This window comes from Sapajus apella, unplaced genomic scaffold (assembly GCF_009761245.1).
Source record: "Sapajus apella isolate SASKATOON/1434 unplaced genomic scaffold, GSC_monkey_1.0 scaffold3, whole genome shotgun sequence".
In the NCBI taxonomy this organism is placed as follows: domain Eukaryota; kingdom Metazoa; phylum Chordata; class Mammalia; order Primates; family Cebidae; genus Sapajus; species Sapajus apella.
This window is the reverse complement of record NW_022436943.1, coordinates 59073278-59098497: the sequence shown is the minus strand read 5'-3', so window position 1 is coordinate 59098497 and position 25220 is coordinate 59073278.

Genomic DNA, 25220 nt, shown 5'->3' with positions numbered 1-25220 from the left:
ACTTCTCATAGAAAATAATTAATATATTATATTTGAGTATTCATTTATTTTATTGTTAAAATGAAAAAGATTCCAAACTAATAGTCTTTCTCAGGAAATACACGTGCCTAGATTTGCCATGTCAGCTCAATTTGATACTAGGTACATGACCTTAGACAAATTATTTCACCTTTCTAAACTTCAGGTTTTTGTATCTATAAGATGAAGGTGATGACATCTCCTCTGCAGAGATTTTATAATTGAAAGTATCATATGGACTTAATAACATGACATTTAACACACAGAGTTTTCGATAAACCTTACCTGAATCTGACACGAACTTTTCGTGGCAAATAAATATCAAGGCTCAGGATTTCTGGTCACTTTAAATTTTGTCTATAAGCCCATCATTCTGAATTTATTCATCCCTGCCACCAGTTTGCAGAATGCAAGGACTGTGTTAAAAATTTTTAGCTCGTGTTTAGTGAGGAGTTACAAACCAATGACTGATTCTTTATAATTACGCACACACACAGAGAAACATCACATATTACACAAATATTTGCTTAGCTCCTTCCATGTGCTAAGCACTATAGGTAATAAAAAAACAAATCATATTTACATCTTGTTGTCAGGCACTCAAAGTCAAGCAGGGGAGATAAGAGACAGAAATCACTAGGATGTAAGGTTGAAATGGATCATAATAGCTAGAATTTATTGAACATCTACAGTGCACCTGGTGTTTCTTCATTTGGCATTTCTTTTTCCAAAATTAAACTTCCTTTGTTTTAAGAGGAACTCCTTTTCTTCCCCTCCCCACATTCCAACCTTGGCCAATAAAAGAGGGATTTTTGCAAATCTCACATACTCTGAGCAGTACTGGGAGATGATGCTGAAATGCTGGGAAGGATGCTGAAGCACTGGGGAGGACAGGAAGGTATTGTGCCAGGGAGGAGGATTGTGCCGAAGTCCTGGAGATGTGCCTAAGTACCCCAGGGTGCTGAAGTACTGGATGGTGCTGAATTACTGGAGGGTGCTGAAGTGCTGGGTTAGAGCTGAATTTCTGGGAGTATGCTGAAATACTGGAAAGCATGCTGAAGTCCTGGGGGGTGCTGAAGGCCTAGGGAAAATACTGAGGTTCTGAGGAGAACACTGAAGTATGAGTGGTACTTCGGCTTTCTCTACACCTCCTTTCTCCTTAGTCCCCCATAGGACTAGGACTATCTATCCCACTGGACCAAGTTCACATTAGTTACCTGAAAAAATAAGACAAAGTCCACCATTTAAGTCTCCCTCTGGTTTTTGCTTGTGGGTCAATGAGAAATAGGGTGCTCTCTCTGTGATGTGCCACACACATAGAAAATAATTCCCTATGTGTAAACCCACATAGGGAAGAACTTTGGGTCTGCCTCCAACCTTTTCTTCCTGTTCTCTCTGGAGCTCTGCTTCTGACTGTGACTTTTGCCTTAGCCAGTAAAACCAAACAAATCATTCTGTGGCTCCAAAATGTTTGATCTGTATCCTGGTGCCATTTCCACGTGGAAAGCAACCCTACAGAGAGCAGGGCAGGTCAGTAGCTACTGCCACCTTCTTTTTATTGAGTATTTACAAAGCACCAGGAACTGGGCCAACAGTTTTACACTCACGATGCTGACAACAGCCCTCTGAGTTGACTAACAAGAAGGCTTGCCTGATCAGTACATTTCTCTGAGTTCACAGGCAGAGTCTAGCTCACTTCTCTGGGTTCACAGGTTCAATTCTCAGAGAACAAAGATGCAATGACAGTGATTAATGAAGTAAGATTTATGAATGGATGAAGAGGGACACTAGCAAGGAAGGGACACACAGGAAGTGATGAAGAAAGGAGAAACTTTCAATGTACCTCCTTGTGAAATCCCCCTGTGAGATAATGCGTTATCACTGCAAAACTTGTTTTACTTCTCTGCAGAACCATGACAACGTTTTGTAGGTGAAGGTCAATTCTGTTAAATTCCTAAACATTTTCTGAGCACCTATATAATTTTAGACAAAGCTCTTTATGTGGGAAATACAGACAGTAATAAAAAGAATCCTTGCATGGGCTTTGGAAACGACAAATGCTTTAGAGCCAGAGAGTTTGAGTTTAATTTTCAATCTTGCATTCTACAGCCATGTCACCTTGAAAAAGTAAATTTATGTTTCTCAATCTCAGTTTCATCTGTTAAATAAAACAATGACAACAAAAACTTGCACTGCAGGTTTTCTACTGTCATCTAAAATAACAAGCACCCAAGAGTTAGCGCCAGGCCAGACACCAGAGCTGGTAGTCAATGTGATGAAAAAAAGCTCTAGGAGCAGAGGGGTAACCCCCATTCTGATTCCTCAGTCTCTCTGGGAGAAATCAGAATGAATGGGCTCAGAGTTTGGATACAAATATGCAAAGTACATGAAAGAACAGAGATCAAGTAATAACAACTGTTTTGAATAGTCCTCTAAGTTCACTAAACAAGCCTTGATTCATTAACTTGATCCTCACTATACCCTTATAAGATCGGCAGAACATAGCATTTTTTAAAAACTGTTGTTTTCAGGGGGCTCAGGGAGCTGAAGGGAATTTTCCAAGATCACATAGTTCTAAAGTGGCAGTCAGGGTCTAAAAGACACTTCTAATTTCATGGTTTTTAGCCAAAAGTCAATCCATTCGAGTCAACTTGAACTTGCAATTATATCAAGTCTTCTGTCTCATGTCTAGTTATCCTGGCCATGATAAAAACAAGAAGCTAGTGCTAAATATTTGGGGTAGGATATGAAGAAGGATTTCTAAGGCTCAGAGACAGTCAGATTTGCAGAACACCCTGCCTCTCCCTTAGTTGACTTTGTGGGAGCACCTCCTCACTCTGTGGCCTCGAGGTCTTGGTAGGAAACAGGAGATGAAGTGGCTGACAATATTAGCTCTTGATATGAGCCATCCAAGACCTTTCCAGAACCCCAGCGATGCCCCTCCTGGCAGACTGGTCTGGACTCTGCCTGTGCCGTGAGAACAGTAGAGTTCTCATCATACAGAAACCAGGCGAGCGTGGCCCGGCTTCCTTATGCTTCATTAACTGCACTTCTATTTTTGCATCCTGTCTTGTTTCCATTTGGTGTCAGAATGGAATCTCACCCTAGGGTCAGAGGCATTTGTGTCAGTGGCAGCCAAAAACTCGTATGTCTCAGTAGTGAACTTTTTTTTTTCCAGGATTCCTTGGCCAAAACGTAGTTGCCTGGATTTCCTAATGGAAGAGGGGCTGACAGTGGGGTGGTTTTTCTAAATATTACTGGGTCATGATATCATAATTTTCCCCCCTTCCTTCCCTTCTTTCACTGTTTTCATGTTTTTACTTGATCTTATTTAGTAAATGTTAACTCTACCTTATGTACCCTGCCAGGTTCTGAAAATTAAAGAGAATATATTCTGAAAACTAAAGAAATAAAGTTAACCTTGATAGCACCTTGCCTTTCTCTATTGCAAACTCCCCTTGCGTTTCTGACAGTCTGTTGGGGAGGACAGGTACAGGTACATCACAACAAATTGTGACACAGTGTAAGTTGGGTAACAGAGGTTGCCTGGCATGTTTTGTGGAAGCTCAGAAGAGAAAGGTTTCAATTTTCACTAGGGGGAGCCAAGAGAGCAGAGGGACAGAAAGCCATGCAATCTTGTGGGGGTGTGGATGCCCGTGTGTGAGGGGAGGAGCAAAGAAAGCTGAAATACACACAGGTGGTGCTGTGCATCAGCTCAAAGAGCCCAACTGTTAGCTTCGAGCCGGTGGGTTTTGCAGAGAAGAGCAGCACCGCAAGTGCTATTGGAAAGCAATGATGTTAGTGTGAAGAGTGGGTGAGAGTGGGGGTCGGATGGGGGCCAGTAGATAGAAGAACAGTTGTGAATTGATGATGATAAATGCACCAAGGAAGGCCTATTTTCTTGGCACTTCCTGGACCCTGGAAAGATTACATTATCTCACCACCTTGCATCCTTCAATACAATTCAAAATGAATATGTTATTAAACTGTAAACAGAAAGCTGACACATAAGGTAATATTGAAATGTCCCTCTTGATTTTTTTTATGAAATGGACTATTCTATAAAAACTATATTGAAGCCAACATTTTTTCATTTTTTAAGTCCCTGGTTATAAGCTTAGTTAGCGTGTTGGGAGAGGAGGTCCTGGCAGGAGACTCCACAGAGGACAGACTTCCAATGTCACAGTCCTTCTGCAGTATTGAAGGTTTGGCCACCTGGCCAAATACGTGGCATGAATAGTGACCTCTGAATGCATTTCGGAGGTGGTAGAGGCATGTCGTGGCATGACTTTGTGAGTCTGGCATCCCAGCTTGGCTTACACTGGAAGAAGCACATGTGACATCTGTGTACGAGTGTACAACATGTGCATCAGCTGGTGTGGTGCAGTTCACGGCTCAGTTCACCTTGCATTGCTAGCCCTTGTCACTCTACTCTGAGCATTAGCTCACTCCTCTGTCTTAATATGATTCCTTGTGCTTCATAGAGTTTCCAAAAACAGGCAAAGTAGTGGAGGGAGCATTTGATGAAGGCAGCTGAAGAGGGTACAGAGGAAAGAGAGTGAGAGAACAAGGTCATCACTGAGGTGAAGGATGATCGCAGGCTCTTTGCTTTTGGTCGGGCTGATTCCTGTCTTGCCACACAAGCCATATTACACAATGAGGTTACTGGTATGCATATCACCATAAATCAGTACTCTTTGATTTATTCTTTGCAACTGTCTACAGATTTCCCCTGAAAGGGAGCTCAGGGCTCTGATCCAGAAGCCCAGATTCTCTAAATGCTGCATTGTTTTAATGTCTGGCTATTGTGAGATAATTCATGATAAAGAAAACCTGCTCTTCCTTTAGCCCTTCCCATAACACCTTCTCACAAAACACATCTTCAACCTGCTCTTCTTCTCTTCTGCTCACATTGCAGGGTGAAGGAATTCACATTGCACAAGAGCCCTGGATCTAAGACCTAAGATGGAAAAATGTATTTTTTAATAAGGAAACCAAGATTTTTCAGGTATTCTGTGACTTTCTGAAGACCCTAGCCATCTTAGTCCATAACGTGGAATCCTACGAGATAATATTCATAGAAGGCTGATCGCCATGGCCCTTCCTTTATTCATTTGGAATCCAGGTTCATGGTGATTCTTGTCTCTCTCCACCCCTCACCACTCTCACTTCTACGTATGTTCTCTAGTAATGGAAATTGTTTGCATTTCTCTAAATGAGCCATACTCTTTCCTGCCTCCATGGTTGTAAGTTCTGCCTTCTTTTCCATAGATAATTTCCATTTTTGTTTTCAGATACGACTTTCTCCAGGAATTCCCTCTGACTGAATCAGCTGCTTTTGCACTGAACCTTGATAGCGTCTTGCCTTCCTCTTTGCAAACTCTATGCAACTCTACACAGAGTTTCTCGAAGGAGAAATTCCATGATTTTAAAGTCACTGGTGGTAACACATATCCTCATTTCAATAACAAGTTTTTATTGATTTGATAAACCCTACTGTATAAAATACAAGCATTGATTACAAAACACATTTCAGTTTCACAACATTAAGAGATAAAACAATGTGGGTCTTTCTATTGAGAAAATAAAATTTGTTTACTTTATTTTATAAAATTCTTTATTCTTAGCTCCTGGCACAGAGTCGGGAGAACAGAGGCTGTTTGCACACAAATATCCATGTTCCTCTCTTCATATTCAAGCCCCCAAGGAACTAGGTGATACTCTGTGATACTCCCAGGGGAATGTAAGCCAAAGTGATATGTCACTTCTGGTAAGAGGCACTTAAAAGCAAATTAGTCTCTCTCCCTCTCTCATCACTTTGATTGAAAATGAGGGGTCCTGAGATGGTAGAGTAACAAGTGTGAGGTGGTCTGAAGCTCTGCTTAACCACACCCAACCTGAATAGAACTGTGATGGAAGCAAAAAGAAACCACTAAGATTAAGATTAAGCCATTAACATCTCATACTTTTTTTTCTGTTGTTGTCTTTGTTACTACATCATAGTCTATCTTATCTTTATTAACACAATAGGTCAAAATATTAGTTGTATAAATGACTGATTAAATTCTAAAATTGGAAGGTCAATTGCCATGTTTCAGACAAATGAACAAATGGATATGATTTAGCAAAAGTGCTCTGTAAAAGTGGAGTTTCTTCTAGGAATGCAAGTACTAATGTTTTATACACCATCTATTTTAATCCTCACAATTCTAGATATTGTCATTTCCATGTGCAGGTGAGAAGTCTGAGCTTCAGCAAGTTTAAGAATCTTGCCCGAATCTGTGCATATGCAACTAGTTAAGTGGCAGAGTCTAAATTCTGAACATGCTCTTCAGTGTGAAGTCCAGACTGATTCCTGACCAGTCTGCCACAAGAAGGCTTCCTCAGGATTGGAATTGCCTTGGGTGACTAGGAGCACCAGGAGCTCTGTGTAGAGCTCAGGAAGGGGCACCTCTTGCATAAAGTTTCAAGGTCAACAAGTCTGGACAACTGAGCAGTGCACGAATGACTGAGCTTTCCCTGTGAAAGCTACACGCCTCTCAGGTGGCAGACGCAGGATGCAGAGAAACTCTAGACAGATAGAGGCAGGTCCACCTGGATGCCACCACAGGACCTGCATGGAATTTGCTCCTGCTGGCACCAAAGCGGTCCATCCTGTTCCCATGCTAGTTCAACGCATGTGCTCCCTCCTGCAAGGGGTGGAGTGCGACAGGCTGAGTAAATGGGAACCCCTGTTGTGATTTCCTTGAAGAAGTCAAGGAAAAATCCTGCATCATAGGCACAGCCCCAAGTCCTCAACAGCAGTTTCTTAAGTAGTACGGGAGGTGTTATGTGACTGGTGTCTGAGGCATTCATGAGAACCCCATGCACATGCAACTCGGCAAAATCATCCTATTTGGAACTCAGATAGGACACAGTCAAGTAAGGAACCACCCACTCTGATCTGCAGGTGTTTTATAAGCCAAAACCTTCATAGGCAGAATAAGCCAAATTCAACAATACAGGGACAGCTCCTGAGCGCTTGTGAGATTTCTGCTTGGTTCCCACATGGCATTGGCTTGAGAGGATACATAATCAATAAATATGTGTCATATGATCACCCTGTCCCAAGCTGTATGCTATGCCTTTAGTTACCAGGGTGCTCAATACTTCAAAACCACACAGAGAAGCTTCTGAGCCTAATGAAGTGTTAAATCTAAGAGAAAACAGACACAAACAAATAATTGCAAATAAGACAAAGGTCACAGGCTGAGGGTGTCAGAGAGTTGTGTAGCTCAGAATTATGGCTTTTGAATCAGCCTGCCTTAGTAAAACCCTGGTCCCACCACTGATTAGATCTCTCACTCAAACATTCTGAGCCTCAGGTACTTTGTATGTAAAACAGTGATAACACAACCACCTAAATTTATAATGCTGCTGTGAGGATTGTTAGATCACTCAGGTATGCTGTCTAAGAGTGGCAACAGCACAGTATGCCCTCGAGAAATATTACCTATTAATTATGTTGTTATTATTACTGAGAAGTTCAGAGTGCTGGACCAGTGTCAACCAGAAGGGTAACCTTAGTGTGTCCAGGAAAGTCTTCTGAGGAAATGATGTTTAATGTCACATCTAGAGGAAGGGTTGGAGTTAGTAGGTGAAGAGTCCTGGAATTTCTAGAGCACTCAAGCAGAAGGACCAGCATGAGCAACAGGTTTAGGCACCAAAGAGATTGGTGCAATCGGAAGCATACCCAGGTGGCAGGGGCATAAAGACTACATTGAGAGTATGTGGAGAGGTGGGTGGGGGCAAGGTTACGAAATAGATTTGAAGCTTGGGTATGATCTTCAAAGTGTATTCTGTGCACAAGGAAAGTCCCTAAAAGGCTATAGATTGCTTTACAGCTGATTTTGGATTTCTAGATTTACAATTTAAATTTGCTGTATATCTGATACTGGATTTTTCCAAGGTAGGAAGACTACCCATTCCTGACTTGACAGGTTTTGGCTCCCAGACAGTCCCTTAATAGGTTGTGTCAGTATATCTCCAAAATAGATCCCTAAGTTCTACCATATTGCATTACTTCAAAACCAAGAACCTAGTACAAGCCATGGTCTTTTCTTTTCTGAGTTTCTGCACCAGCCTCCTCAGTTGCTATTCCTGTTTTCTCTCATACCACCCCCACTCTACCCAACAACTTAATATCCTGTACTCAGCAACCAGAGCAATCTCGCTAAAGCATAATCAGATTATGTCATCCCCTGCTTAAAACCATCTAATCATTTTCCTTTTCACTTAGGAAAAAAAACCCCAAAATCCTTACCATGATGTACACAGTCCTACATAAACTAGACTTTCTCTTTTTTAATCATTCCAGTTTCAATTCAAAAACATGCTCCTAAGGAAAACTTTTTCTAACAACTCCAGGTAAAGCAACACTCCACCTCCCCTCCCACAAAATAAAAAGTATTGCTCTCTATACATAATTCCTGGTATAATTTTAAGTGACTTTAGCAGTACCAGAACATGAATCCTCTACTCATTTGCCCTTGCATTTGTAATTTTTTCCCTCCCTAGAGATAGACTCCACTGTGCCAAAAATTTCTCTGTCTAATCCCCCATTGTGTTCTCAGCACATGGAATAATTTATGGCACAAACTGAAGAGGAAAGTTTGATTTGGTTTGGTTACACTAGTTTTGGGCTTCCATGTACTATAAGGTTGCCATATAATAACACTGTAATTATTCCAAGCACCAAATCCTCTTGGGTCTGAATATCATCTGGCTACTACCAGTCACTACCATCATCATCATCATCATTATACGTTTTTATCATCAAAGTCAGCAACATCTTCCTACAAAACTAGCTGCCTCAAACAGACACATTCCATATGCCAGGTATCTGGCACTTTCTCCTTGAATCTTCAGAATTAGTGCAGGCTGACACCATTTTCTTGAATTTTTACATGGAGATAACCTCACTCAGAGCTCAGAAAATTTCAATGACATTCGAAATCACACAACTAATATGTGAGAGAAAGGGTTTCAAACCTAGATCTGTTTGATTCCAAATGCTGGGATTTCTACAAAGCAACCCTGCTTCTCCCATTTTATTCCAAATTTTCTTGGATCATGAATATTGGCTGGCTCTCCAGGATGCCAGCTCATCACCATCCTTTGAATTTTTTCAACTCATTTCATTCCACTCTTTCCTTCTGCAAGAATCATGGCTTGAAACTGATTTCTGAATCCTCTACTCTTGGCCATCACATGCATTATTCTCAGCACAATCACTTATCAGGAGGTCCTAAAACCAAGTCCACTTCAGTTTTCATTCCAAATAGGGGAGGATAAGAATGTATTTGTATAATCAAATGGATAAGATCAGGTTATTAAAACAAACTCACTGGACTGCCTTCTACATCTACATGTGATTTTTTTTTTTGTCTACATTAAGTACTTTGTCTTAATTTTAATGCAAAAGACCTGAGTCTCAGACAATCCAGTGTCTTGATGTGTACAACTCTTAAGAATGAAAGACTGGCAGGATGCTGTTTATCAATTCCCTTGCAAAGAATATTTAATAGAAATGAAGATATCGTCTTTAAATGAATGTGATGGGAAAGTGCTTTCTGCTTGCATTATGTTAACCATTTTGGAGCCCAAAACATTAACCATACTTTTGAAATAACACTAATAATAAGCAAAGAGCTGCAGATTTAAATCTTTGACATCTCAAGGGAAAAAAAAAGTTAGAAAAACATGCCTCACATTTTCTCTCCCTTGTCAGATAAATTGGTGTTCTGTTGATCTTATATTTGAAATGTCTTGCAATTCAAGCCATTATATAGAAAGAAAACACTTATTTGTCATCACTTCCCTATGATACTTAGATGTGTTCTGTCAAAGATGATTTTTCAGACATAATCCATCCATGTGAGAATTGCTATTTGTGTTAATTAGTATGTGACAGCTCAGATTTCTCTAGAGGGCCTCCTAATTCTGTGGCTTATTTAAAGGAGAGATAAATCAATCCATTGTGAAGTAATTGAGATGTAGGCCTAACATTTCTTCTGCTGAACCTCTTGTCCTAAGTGGTTTTGTAAGATGTTTATCTCAGATGCGACCAAGGGTGTTTTGATGTGGTCAAGCTTCTTCTTTTCTCAAGACTTATGTAAGCTGTTTCTTATCTGCTCTATTGAGCTCAAAACTGTTTGAAAGCTGAACATTTTTTATAAGCATTTGCAGCAAAACATTTCTTGAATTGTCATGAGGCTCTTTATAGTCTTTATTTATCCCATTAGTGTGAAAGTTTCTGTGGCTTACTGGAGAAACACCTATGGGTTTGTTGTCTGTGATCCACTAAGGACATCTAAGGACATTGCCTTCTACAATTAAAAAAAAAAAAAAAAAAAGGAAGGGGAGACAGGAGAAAGAAAAAAGAAAAAAAGGATTCCAAAGCATATCAAGCCCAAAAGCTTTTCACATTATTATGAAACTCTGTTTCTATATTAATGACATTGCGTGACTATTAGCGTAGTTTTCATCAGTAGAAATGCTTGCATTCAGTTAGTAGATATGCCAAGTTGATAACAGAGCTCATTCTTCCCTCTGCTCCCTAAGCAACTCCCCTCCTTCATCCCCAATATAACAGACCTCCTCTATTCTCCATAACAGAAAAATCTCACTGTATTCCAAGGCCCGAATTCCTCCAGGCCTTGTCTATTTCTCTAACACAGTGATATGAGCTCTTCTCCAGGAGAAAATTCAAGCACATACATTGAAACAAGGACTCAGAGTTAATTGCATGAATCTCCCTGACTATAGAATATTTATTCATTCATTTATTTACTTATTCATGAAATCATTTGTACAATTTTTAGACATTCATATTAGGTCTTTATGTTAGGTACTTTTAAAATTGTTTTCTCTATTGATCACTGCAAAAATCTTTAACATACTTACTAATGTCTCTATTTTTTACAGAAGGAAACACTGAAACCCAGGGCTTAAAAAAATCAGACAACTTTTCTAAGGACATATGGGCTGTAAATTGTAGAGTTAGAATTTTAACTTAGGTCTATGTTACCCAAAAGTCCATGTTCTACTGATATTCCACAGTGTTTGGGGACATATTGTCCCATTTATTTTGCCATGGCCATGCTTTAGGTCATTGTCAAAGTGGTTTTTAAATAGGTGGTTAGATATACTGTTCTTTTTTTTGATGACTCAGAGGAACAGAGACATTGACTGTCTAACTCTGCCTAATAGAACTAAGAATTATGTACAGGCCTTAGATTTTGACCTATTATTTCCTCCAAAGACCTTGTTTGTTTATTTGTGTTCCAAGAGAAAAGATACTATTACAAACTCATAACACTGAAATACAAAGAGGTATTACTTTTACTTTGAAGGGTCACTTTCCAACTGGCTATTGTGACAGTTTGCTGAAAGTAAGGCACTGGACCCTGCTCAGTTAGTTTTTTGCATTTTCCCCAATAGTCTCTCCTCTGACACTGCAACACAATTATCTACTGTTCATCCTCCAGAATGCAGTCAAGAAAGGGAAATCTGAGACTAGGGTGCACTCCTCGGAATAACATACTCATTTATAGTTTCTGACATCAGGTAATGTGATCTGAATTTTACTGTGGTCATTGTTATAGTTCTCTTGTAATGTATTTCTTTTTTAAACACTCAGTAATATATGACTCATCCATGTTTATCTATGTTGCAGTGCTGTATTCTGACTCACTGCTACCTGATATTCCAATGTAAACAAATATTACAATTAATTAATCCATTATACAGTAAGGGTACATTATATAGTTCTGAATTTAATTTGTTTATTTACACATTTATCCTCTCAGTTATTATGCAAATATTTTTTGAGTACATATTATGTGGCACGTACTGCTTTAGGCAATGATGAAATAGCAATAGCTGGAGTTATGCTCTTATGAAGTTTACATTCTAGAGCGAAAATGCAAAAAATAGTGCGAATACACAATGTCAGATGTGAGAGAAAAATAAAGCAGAATGGTTGGACAGGAGAGTATAGCTATTGTATATGGCACAGTTAGGGAAATCTTCAGTGATAAGGTAACCACTTAAGTAGAAACCTTAATCTATTTAATCTTAATCTGTTTTCTGAGGAAAAACTATTTCAAGGATTATGCAAAGGCCTTCAATAAGTATGGTTCTAGAACATTTAAGAAATGGTAAATGTACCATTGCACCTAAACTAGTGTGACCGAGAAAAATTGTGCAAGATGAGGTCACAGATGTTATAAGACCTCGTTAAGGATCTTTGCTTTTGTTCTAAGTCTTTGGGAAGATTTGATCAGAAGAGTTACATAATATGAATGACTATTAATAGAATCATTTTGGCTGCTGTGTTGACTATGGACATTAAAGAAGCTGGGGCTGAGTCAAGGAGTCCAACTGAAAGGTATTGTGAGAATCAACTTCAGAGATGATGGTAGTTTAGATCAGGGTAGTGAGAAATAAACCAACTATTTTATATATTAGCCTATGGATATGTTAGTGGGTTTGATTTTTCACACCTCCCTATTTTCATGCTGACACTGACTTTGTGCCTGACATGTGATTGTTTTGGCTAACAAGGCAATAGTACATTGAAGTAAACAGGAGATTGAAAAAATACTTGTATGTTTCTATTTTCTCATCACCATGATAGCAACATACCTGACTAGCATATTTGAGGGATGTGAAAGTCATCACAGCCAGCGACAAATTGATCATATACACATGAGGAAGCCCAGATGTGATACACACAACAAAATCCTAATAATCAAGTCTACTCCATTGCCCTGTAGGCTTGCATAAAATATTAAATGATTATTAAGTTTTGAAGTTGTTTGTTATCCAGCATTAGCTAACTGATACACATATTATGAAGTGAGAGCAGATAATTATGTGCTGATGGAAATTTGAAAATTATTTTCCATTTACTTCTATTTATTTTCAGGCATAGAAAATAAAGTCAATGATTAAAAATGAGGCTCGAATGTTTTGAAGAATGAAGGAAAGGCATAAAAAATCCATGTAGCAGAATAGAAGAGGGGGGAAAAAAAAACCTTAGGAGAATTCACTATGATCATAGATTGATACCAAGATCCTATTGTGCTTTTCTCTGGACATATTCCACTGCATTAGATAGGTGAGGAGGAGGTAGAGACTTCAATTTTTTATCCAGGCTGGCTTTTTGTTTTTGAAAAAGGGGATGACAGCATTGGGACTAACCAAAAATTTTCTGTAAAGTCATAAATATCTTAGGCTTTGTGGGCCAGATAGTCTCTGTTGTGACTACTGAACTCAGCCATTGTAGCATAAAACCCACCATAGAAAACATGTAAACAAACGAAGATGGCTCTGTAATGCAACAAAATTTTATTTACAAAACAGGTGGCCAGCATCAGGTCTAGGGAGTTGAAGGTGTCTGGAAGGGAATGATTATAATGATTATGTCACCAATTTTAGGTAAGGAAGAAAATTCAGGGAATGGAGACTTAACAGTTGGTGCAAATGTGCATGAGTTTGTGTGTATGTGTCTTGGAGTATTATGCTTTTCTTTAACATTACGAGGTAATGCTAGTGTTTGTTCTTTACTATTTACACCATTTTATTCTTCCAACAGCAGAACAGGAAATCTTCCCCATATCCTTGCCAACAATTAGTATTCACAGCTTTTTGTTTGTTTTTTGCTTTGTTTTGTTTTTTTGCTATTTTGGGGGCTACAAAATGGTATTTTTTGCCATTGTAATATAACATTTTCTTGGCCCACCATTTTTTCTTGCATATGATATATGCCATTGTGTTCAATACTAATAAACAATGTACAGCACATGAAAATTCAGATAAGCCCCATGCACAGGCCCCAGCCTATGTTCATTGCTAGTCAGATCTGTATAAGAGACAGACGTGGCTGAACCTGATGTGTATGTCCTGTTCCTGGCCCTAGGCCACACCTTATCAAAGTGGGAAGTATCTTCTGGCTTGCAGCCTAGTATTTTATTAAATCTAGAACAACAGCTCAAATGCATTATTTATTTGCAGACCTAAACATCCTATTATGCATCACCATGTTTTGTTTATATTTGCAGTTTTGGAAAATGACTTATTTTAGATGGCAAGTTTTTGGTATTAATGAAAACATGAAATGCTATGGTGACTTGCCTCTTCCTTACATAGCATGTATTTGCAAATGGGCTTAAGGAGAGGGTCTGGATGCTAGCATGTCTCATACATAGACACCAATGAATATTTTACTTTGCCTCTAATGCAAATAGTGTTGTAAGCACTTTTGACAGTCACACTATTGTAAAAATAAGTTCATTCTAAAAAATTTAAAAAATAGAAAAATGTGACAAAAATAAATATTTATTCCAAGCCCCACCACACAGCAATGTCAATGTTTGATTATCGTGTGTGTGTGTGTGTGTGTGTACTCAAGCACACAAACCCTCTCAGTATGCATTGCATAAACTATAGATGTTGCTATGCTTTACAAAGAAGAAACATCTGCAACTAGCAGCTCTATAAGCACGTTCTAGTTATTTGCAAAACTTAGTGACACCTAGCTTGATTGTTATTAGATAGTGTTATTCTCTCTCATAAGGTTTAGTGTTTCACAATACCTGTCTCAAGACAATGATAAGAGACGCACGGATCCTGGGAAGGCATCCGATGAATTACTCCTGTCACTTATTGGCTAGGTGATAGCATAATAAAGTCAATGATGGAGTTTTATTGATGGCATGTTAATTTCTGGGAATTGTTCTAAGCACCTTCCACATGTTATCTCCTATAATTTTCACAACAAGGCAGCGAAGTAGGTAATATCATCACCATTTAACAGATGAACACATCTTGGCAGTAATACGCCTACTCTCAGTAGATTCACTTGAATAAAAGGACAGCAATAACTTCCAGATAGAGAAAAAGAATACCATAGCCAAGTCTAAACCACTGAGCGCTGTACCTAGCCCAGGGTATGTACTCAGGAAATAAGCATCCCTTTCCCTCCTTGTGAGGAATCAAGCCTTCTCAATGAATATCTCAATTATCTGTAAAACCACCTAACATTAAAAAAAAAATTAGCCATGGGAAGAGAAGAGAAATAATGCAGAAATCAAGGTGACATTGTCATGGCTCTCTCTCAACCTTTTGATTTTATGGTCAGACAGAGGTTCTTATAGAATTGATGCTCTCAGAGGGGATGAATCTGAATCAGACCATACACATTTACTGACTTTGGCCCCAAATACACTTGCCGTGGAAAGACAATATCCCAAAACTAATAAAAAGACCAGAAAGGCTTTGCCTGAAACAGACATCAGCATATAAGTTGCCCCAGAATCACCTCTTGGGCAAAGATTTGAGTACCTTTCATTTAGGTGTGAGGAGAAAGCTCCATAAATGAGTGGGGAATTGAAGGCAGCAGGGAAGGAAGACAATAAATAATGCACTGATAATCAAGTCACTACTACGGGCAGGTGAAGATCTATACCATTAAGGACCCAGGAAGACTCCACAGAGACCATTACTGAATTGAGTTATCCCACCTCCAGGTGGTAAGCTGGGGTGTATGCTCACCACTTCTGTCCATCATCAGTTGAGAACTATTCTCAGGGGAGTTGCTCTCTGGCATTCTGGCCTGCCTCGGCTCTGCTTGTGGGAAGTCCCCATGCTCTGATCAGCAAAGGCCTCAGAAAAAGAGTCATAAGTATTTGCAGAAGAAAAGCCCTGGATAAGGAAAAGGTGAGTAATGAAGGGATAAGCAGAAAGGCACAAACAGACCTGCTACAAATAAAGGAGGGGTCTTCTGGGTTTAGGACAGCAGGATATAAAATGTGGCCGAGAATATAGCTTCACTTCAGTGGCATTATAAATATCATTACCAAAACAAAAAGAAAACTCCTCTAATATGTAGGGGGAGAATGAACAGCTATTAAGCCAAAGGATGTAACATCATGGGACCAGGTTTTGGGCTCTTTTCCTTGAAACTTAATTTCAATATTCACTTTGCAGTTACTTAGGAGGAAATTGTTTAATGTTCATGAGTGTGTATAGTTTTGAGAGATCTTCTTGATTTTAATTTCTCTTGTTGATACACTGTGGTTAATGAGTATGCTTGGTATAATTTCAATATTTTTAAATTAATTGAGACTTGCTTGATGAGCAAGCATTTGGTTGGTCTTAGAATATGTTCTATGTGCAGATGAGAAGAATGTATATTCTGTGGTTGTTGGGTGGAGTGTTTTATGCATGTCTATAAGGCCCAATTGTTCAAGTCCAGAGTTTCTTTGTTAGTTTCTGCCTTGGTGATCTAATGCTGCTGTCAGTGGGACATTGACGTCTACAATTATAGTGTATATACATATGTTTCCTTTATATATATTTATATATATGTGTGCGTGTGTGTATACACACACATACATATATGAACATATATGTGTGTATATATAAAGGAAACGTGTGTGTGTATATATATATATATGTATATATATATGTTTTCTTGTTAAACCATACCTTATATCATTTTGTAACACTTTTTCCTTTATATATTTTATTGGTTTAAAATCTGTTTTATCTGATATAACAACTTCTGCTTTTTTGGTTTGTTTTCCATTTGCATGGTAGATCTTATATCATCCCTTTTCTTTGAGCCCATGGGTGTCATTACATGTGAGATAGATCTCTTGAAGATAGAACATGGTTGGGTCTTTTTATTCAGCTTTCCACTCTATGTCTTTTAATAAGGATCTTTAACCTGTTTACATTTAGTGTTAGTACTGGTAAGTGAGGTTTGATCCTGTCATCAGCTTGTTAGCTGACTGTTATGCAGATCTGATTATGTAACTGTTTTGCAGTGCCCGTGGGCTGTGCGCTTAAGAGTGCTTTGCGGTAACTGGTGCCATTCTCTTTGTTCCATGTTTGGTACTCTCTTAAGGACCTCTTATAAGACTAGTCTAGTTAAAATGTATTCTCTCAGCATTTGCTTGTCTAAGAAAAATTTTCATGGACTATATCCTCAAATATATTTTCCAAGTTGGTCATTCTCTCTCTTTTTCAGGAATGCCAATGAATTGTAGATTTGGTGTCATTATACAATCTCACATTTTCCTGAAGTTTTATTCTTTTTTTTTTCAATTCTTTTTTTTCTTTATTTTTGTCTGACTGGGTTGATTCAAAGAACCTGTCTTCGAGCTCAGAGATTGTTTCCTCAGCTTCGTTTATTCTGCTGTTAATACTTCCAATTGTATAATAAAATTCTTGTAGTAAATGTTTTAGCTCTAGAAGTTCAGTTTGTTTTTTCTTAAAGTGGTTATTTTGTCTTTCACCTCTTGGATCAATTTATTGGACTTCTTGAATTCCTTGGATTAGGTTTTAATTTCTTCTGAATCTTGGTGAGTGTCCTTGCCATTCAGATTTGGAATTCCATATCTGTCATTTCATTCATTTTCCTCTGGTTAAGAACCATTGCTGGGGAGCTAGTGGAATCATGTGGAAATAAAGTAGCACTCTGGCTTTTTGAATTGCCAGAATTCTTGGGCTGGTTCTCTCTCAACTGGGAGAACTGATGTTCCTTTAACTGTGGTGTAATTTGAGTATAGTCAGTTGTCTTCATTTCTGAATGTTTTCAGAGGGTCAATCCTCTGTGTGAGGTATTTATTTGTGGCTGAATTATTGCCCTAGGTTTCACAGAGGAGTATATTAGCAAAGTATGTTTTGTGTTGTGGTTTGGACTGTAATCTAGGAGATGGCGCTTAAGAATAATGCCCGATAGATAAACTCAGTCACAGGGCTCCTTCGTATTTCCTTGGAGTTTGCAGCAGCACTCGGTGGTTCAGCTGCTAGAGAGGTGACCCCCCTCACCAGGTCTGCTCCTGGGCATTGGGGGAGGCCACTCAAATCACTGGCACTGTGCCCATGTTTCTTTTGTTAGGTATTCTGGGCTGCAGGGCTCCCTTTGGCAGAGGGCAGGACAGAGATAAGCCATACCTTTTCCAGGCCAGCTCACAGGAGGCAGTGATGCTCAGCCTCCCCAGCAGCCCAGGAATCCTTACCACTCACCCCGTTCAGTGCTGAGAGTGTGAGTTCACCTCCTGCTTGAGTTCTGGCCACAGATCTTGGCCTGGCACTCCTGAGCTGTACACCACAGCCATAAGGTGAGCTCAGGCTTTTTGTTCCCTCCCCATCTTGGAGACAGAGGCTGTGGCAGCAGCAATGCAGAGGGCCTGTTAGTTGTTGCTGGGCGCTCCATTCCAAGAACTCAGAGCCATGGCTAATGGTAGTGATCAGCCACAAAAAATAAGGCAGCTGTGCTGCAGGCCGTAGCTGGAGGGACGCTGCCTGGGGAAGATATCTCTGCCTGTTGTCTTTGCAGGTAAGGCAGTCTGGCCTTCTCTCTGTCTTCCTGTAGGGCAGCTACATGTGCTATAGCACTGGAAAACAATCAGCCTGTTTGTTCCCTCTCTAGCCTGGGGGGAGCAAGGGCAGGTACCACTGTAGCAGCAATGGTGGAGTCTGTCAGATGACTCCGTGAACTTCACCCCAGAGAAGTGCAGAGTCGCTGCCAACTGAAGTGATCAGGGAGGGGTGTGGTGGCTGAGCTGGGGAAGCTGCCCAGTGAGGAGTAGCAGGAGCAGGAACCCACGTGGAAAACAGCTTTTCAGTATGGTAGCTGAAGGGTGCTGGAGCCCCATACAAATTCTTGGGCTCTTCACTCCCTCCCAAGCTTGAGGGAAGCTGGAGCAGGAAACCTGGCAGCAGCAATTACTGAGGGCCTGTTGGTTACCTCTGGGAGCTCCATTCCAGAGAAATGGAGGGCTGCAACAGACCAGAGTGCTCAGGCCAAGATGGGAGGCTTGCACTAGGGACCCAGGGGCCTGTGGGCTTTGCTGGGTGAGGTTCAGTGAATGAGGCCTACAGTCCACTCACTCCTCAGTACAGTAGATGAAGCCCCTATCTAGGGGCACACAGAGAGCCTGGCCTCCTTTACTTTTGGGGCCACAGCATCTCGTTCCAGAGTGCTCAGGGATCCAAGGCCTGGGGGGCCCATATGGGCCTGAGCAGTGACTCTGCTCAGACTCCAGCAATATCTCTGTCAGTCTGGAGGCCCAGGAATTTGAGGGGAATCTCCTTTGCCAAGACTTACAAAAGACCGTGGCAGAAGTGTGGGTCCCCAGAGGCTCTTACTCACTCATTTTCTGATTCCCTGACAATCCCTAGTGGGCAGCTGTCCTGCCTTTCTCCTCTCCGCTCTCTGTGGGTAGTCTTTAGCCTCTTGATGTATTACTCCATTCTAATGCTACTACAAAGAACTGACAAGACTTGGTAATTTATAATGGAAAGAGGCTTAATTGACTCACAGTTCTGCAGGTCTTGGGAGGCCTCCGGAAATTTACAATCATGGCAGAAGGAAAAGAAAACACATCCTTCTTCACGCGGCAGCAGGAAGAAGAGTGAGCGCCCAGCAAAGGGGGAAACCCCTTCTGAAACCATCACATCTTGTGAAAACTAACCGACTATCACCAGGAGAGGATGGGGAAACTGCTCCCATGATTCAACTGTCTCCACCTGGTCCTTCCCACAACGTGTGGTGATTAAGGAACTACAAGATGAGATTTGGATGTGGACACAGCCAAACCATATCACTTGATGACCCCCAACGTTGCCTTCTAGATGATCCACCTGAAGAGCTAGTGTTTACTCGCCACTCTGTCTCCTGTCCATGAGAGCAGCGCAAACCGGGGCTCCTAGTCAGCCATCTTGGCACCTCCCCCTGCTCTTCTGACTTCAAATTCCACACTGGCTCATTCCTACCTGGGATAGTTTACATGGGTACCTGTCTCTACCCAAAAGCTGTCCATGAGATTTTGATTATTCAAATTCTATTTTTGATACAAAAAAAGTGCTTTTCTCATCTTTTCTATTGTTTTATTTGTGGTAGAAAACACACAAAATAAAATTTACCATCTCAAGATTCCTAAGTGTACAGTTCAGTAGTAATATGTAATAATAAATCCCCAGAACATTTTCACCTTGCAAAACTGAAACTCTGTACCTATTAGACAACATCTTTCCCTTTCTCCTTCTCTTCTGTGCCCTTGGAAACCACCATTCCACTTTGTTTCTGTGAATTTTACCACTCTAGGAACCTCATTTAAGAGGACTCTTATGGCATTTGTCTTTCAATGACCAGTTTATTCCACTAAGCACATCATCCTTGAGGTTCATCTGTGTTGTAGCACCTGCCAGAACTTCCTGACTTTGTAAAGCTGAATAATATACCATTACACGAATGCACCACATTTTCTTTATCCCCTTATCTATTGATGTACACTTGAGTTGCTTCCACATTTTGGCTGTAATGATTGCTGCCATAAACATGATGTATAATCACTCATTTTTTCAGGTGGAAACACAGGCTCAGTAATCTGGATTAAACAGCTTGCCTGGTTCCAATAGCTGCAGGTGGCAGGATGTGGATTTTGTATTAGTCAGTTCTCACACTGCTAATGAAGACATATCTGAGACTGGGCAATTTATAAAGGAAAGATGTTTAATGGACTCACAGTTCCACATATCTGGAGAGGCCTCACAATCATAGCAGAAGGCAAAGAAGGAACAAGTCACATCTTAGGTGGCAGCAAGCAAGGAGAAGTGCCAAGCAAAAGAAGAAAAAGCCCCTTACAAAACCATCGGATCTCATGAGTTCTCACTCACTATCACAAGAAGAGCAGCATGGGGGGAACTGCTCCCATGATTCAATTACCTCTCACCAAGTCCCTCCCACAGCGTGGAGGGATTATGAGAGCTACACTTCAAGATGATATTTGGGTAGGGACACAGCCAGACCATACCAGGCCTGCATCCAGTTGCCTTAGTCCAAAGGCCATTCTTTTTAATTCATTGAATTCATATGATTTTTTTTTAACATTTATGACAGCCAGGCCCGATGGGAGATGCTGGCGAAAAGGAAGTGAATAAAACAGACACAATCCTTCAATCTTTGTCCTCTTGATGTTTACATTCTACTGAGGGAGAGACATAGAGTGGCAAACAAAATCACAGATTGTAATAAATGCTATGAAGATGAAATGGCTATGAGGGAGAGTAACTGACAGGCAGTGGTCTTTTTGTAAGCCACACCAAGGACAGAGCCCTCGAAGAGAGAAGACCTGAAGGAAAAGAAGGAGCCAGGCATGAGAGAAGCTGGAATCGCCTTCCAGGCAGAAGGAGCAGCAAGGCAGGACCCTGGAATGGGAACTGGTTGGCTTAATGGAGGAATGCACATGACACTCATGTACCTGGAGTATATACTGAACCAGAATAGGATTACAAGCTGAAGACAAATAGGTACACAGTGTTAAGTCATACAGAGACTCTAATGAGGATTTTATTCTAAGAGCAACAGGAAGCATTTGAAGGATTCTCAAGGAGAAGAGTGTAGTAATCTGACTCAAATGTACCACTCTGACTCTATTACACTATTATTAATAGTCGTCACTAATATTTATTGAGTGCTTAGTCTAATCAGGCATGGCTTTAAGCTTATACTAACTCTTACAACACTTTTAAGAATCTATTATTTTCTGAGACACAGATAGGTTAAACAATTTTTCCAAAGTCACCCAGCGTAAAAGAAATAAAGGTAAGTCCTGAACCCTTCAAATTTGACTTGAATAACCACCCGCTTTGAGAAGACACAAAGTCAGTAGTAGTGAAGTGTTTTGATGCAAAATCTGTTTAGATTTAGATTTTCTTTTGTTTATTCTCCGCAGGTCTAGGGCACAGGGCCTTCTAGACAATAAAGACTAATGCCACCATAAAGCTGTAAAACACTTTTCCTTTCTTTTTTTTTTTTTTTTTTGAGAAGGAGTCTCGCTCTCTCGCACTGCAGGCTGGAGTGAAGTGGCATGAACTTGGCTCCCTGCAACCTCTGTCCCCTAGATTCATGCCATTCTCCTGCCTCAGCCTCCCAAGTAGCTGAGATTACTGCCACCACGCACAGCCAATTTTTGTATTTATTAGAGACGAGGTTTCACCATGTTGGTTAGGCTGGTTTCGAACTCCTGACCTCAAACGATCCTACGGCCCCGGCCTCCCAAAGTGCTGGGATTACAGGCGTGAGCCACTGCGCCCAGACATAAAATACTTTCTAGTTTGCAAAGTTCATTATTGTGCTTAATCTTCTCAACAGCTCTATGAAATAACAGATATAACGTGACCCTTACAGTGCTAACTGTTGGGTCACAGCAGAGAATGCCTCTTCTCCAGACCATGCTCTTCCCTTCAGGTGGCAACAGACCTGCTAAGGTCACACCGCTAATTTTCTTCTCTGCGTCTCACTCGTTGCTTTTTTGTGGAAGTCAGAAGACATTTTATTGGCATGTGTACAGGAGAAACTCAAGCTTACTTATGCATTTTATTTATTTATTATTATTTTTTGAGATAGAGTCTCACTCTGTTGCCCAGGCTGGAGTGCAGTGGCATGATCACACTCCTGGAACTTCAACCTCCTGGGTTCAAGAGATCCTCCTACCTCAGCCTCCCACGTAGCTGGGACTATAGGGACATGCCACCATGCCTAGCTAATTTTTTTTGCATTTTTAGTAGAAACATGATTTAGCCATGTTGCTGAGGCTGGTCTCGAACTCCTGGGCACAAGCGATCATCCCACTTTGGTCTCCCAAAGTACATTTTTCTCTCCTCTTCTTCTTAGCAACTGGATGCCAACAGAGAGCTGGAGACTTCAGTTGCTTTCAGTCATGCAGAAAACTTGGCAATAGAGGCCAAAAGAAGACTGTCCAGTTGGAGTCTGCTGACCAGAGCAATGGATCTGGTTTGAAGTTTAACTGCCTCCAGCCTTCCTCCGCTATGAGTGATAGAGGGGATATTTTCACACTCTCATTCTAATCTAGATTTTTTTTTATTCCTCAACTGGTTTAAAACTCAGACAGGGAAAAGAAGCATTACATCTGCTGCCCTACTAACACAAACACTAGACATGTAATGGTGATTCCATAACTTTTGGGTCATTTCTCTTATTTTTCAGAGGTCTAAAGACTTACATCAAGTCACATATTCCATCAAAGAGTTGAGACTGGAGCACACCCCTGTCCTCTGTGGCCCAGGGACTTAATGAATCAGTAAATGAGCAGACATGTGTAGAGCTCTTGGCTTATCAGAGACCCATTAGTGCCCACCACAACAGCACATGTCTTGAAGGGTTTCTCAGAGAAGGTTCTCCCCTCCGAGCTCCGAGGGTTTTCAGCAAGGCAGCAGTGACTCCAGTAAGGAGGGTGCCTGGCTCAAGGAACATTTCATACAGCTTGTCTAGCCAAGAGCCATGCTGGCTTCAGGCATCACTAGCCATGTGCCGAACCTGCCATCAGTAACTGAGGTAGCTGAAAAGCTGTCTGCTGTTCTGCAAAAACACCGCTCCTTCTGTGCTCACAGGACTGCAGTCATGTTGAGGCAACTGCTTCCTTGTCAGGTGGGAGCAGACAGTCTAAACGAGGAATGACATTTCCTTTCCCACAAGCAATAAGTAAAAATAAACACCCTCAATAGTAGATGACATCTGATCGCACAGTAACATTATCCAAAGGTCAGAAGGTGGAGCCAAATGTCAAATTCTGCGAGGAAAGATTGCTTTTCTGATGTGGGTATCTGTGGTCCCCCCGATGCCTAATATGCTACCAAGCACTTGATGGCCTATGGAAAAGATCATAGCCTTAGGAAAATCTTTCTTTGGCCTCATCTCTTGACATTGTATTTTCTTTCTTCTCTTTTAACACAAGAGTGGAAAAAAGGCTTCATTTTCTTAGGAAGCTAATATTTAGATATTGTTTAAAATATCTACTTTTACCATTCATAAGAAGCAGAAGTCTCAAATGTTATCTGATTACATTTTTTCAGTTGTTATTGGAAGAACAAAGTGAGCTAAAAGATTAGCATTGTGATTATATTCTACTTCTAGAATAATGACGAAAAAAAAACCCAAAAAACCCAAACAGCATGAACATGTTATTTGGCTGGTATCCACTTGGCTTTCTTCATCATAGATCAAGTGATACAATTTTCCACCTTATAATCTGTTATAACTATGGATTTTATAAGATGTACTGAAGTCATTGCTCACAATGTCTTAAACCTTCTCAAATTTGTGTTTTGTTGCCACCACCTTGGACAAAAATCCCAATAGTCTATCCCTTAGTAATCTTCAGACTATGACATATAAGAATTTTTTTTAAATGTGACTTCAGGCCACAAACAGTGGCTCACGCCCATAATCGCAGCAATTTGGGAGACTGAGGCTGGTGGATAACTTGTGCCAAGGAGTTTGAGAACAGCCTGGGTAACACAGCAAAAACCTGTCTCTACAATAAATACTAAAATTAGCTGAGGGTGATGATGAGTGCTCGTAGTCCCAGCTACTTGGGAGGCTGAGGCAGAAGGATTGCTTGAGTCTAGGAGGCTGAGGCTGCTGTGAGCTGTGATGGCACCACTACACTCTAGCCAGGGCAAAAGAACCAGCCCCTGTCCAAAAAGAAAAAGAACCGACTTTAACTTAGCATTCTAGATTCATTTCCTGGAATACGTCCCCCATCTCTCTCTATCTTCTTCCCTACGTGACATTCTCAAAGCAAGAAATGGATTTGGTTGGTTTTCTGCCCAAAGTAGTGTCTAGCAGGCCTTGGGCCACCAGACGGCAGCCTCCCAGACAGCAGCCTTCAAATCAATTTCACTGAAATTTCCCTGAACACATATTGACCTCTCTTCCTTTCCTATTCACAGGCATCTCTGATACTGGAGTACCACCTGAACATCAGATTTGCCTGGGGCCCAGAAACAATAGTGTTTTCTTCATCTTTTATGGTCAACAAACAATCACCAGGTAGCAATGACTTAACACAACAGCAGTCATTTGTTTTGTTTATGACTCTGAAGTTGACTGAGCCATGCTAGGAGGTTTTCTCATGGAGTCAGTCATAAAGCTGCAACCAGGTGGTGGCTGGCCTCTCAGGTGTCTTTAGTCACACGCAGGGACAGCAACACCTGGGGCTCCTCAGGTCTCTCTCTTTCTGTGCATAGGGTCTTAGGGTAGCTCCCAGAGAGAAACCTGCAGGGGCCACATGGCCTCCCCTAACCTGGCCTGGGAAGTCACATGGTATCATTTCTGCCACATT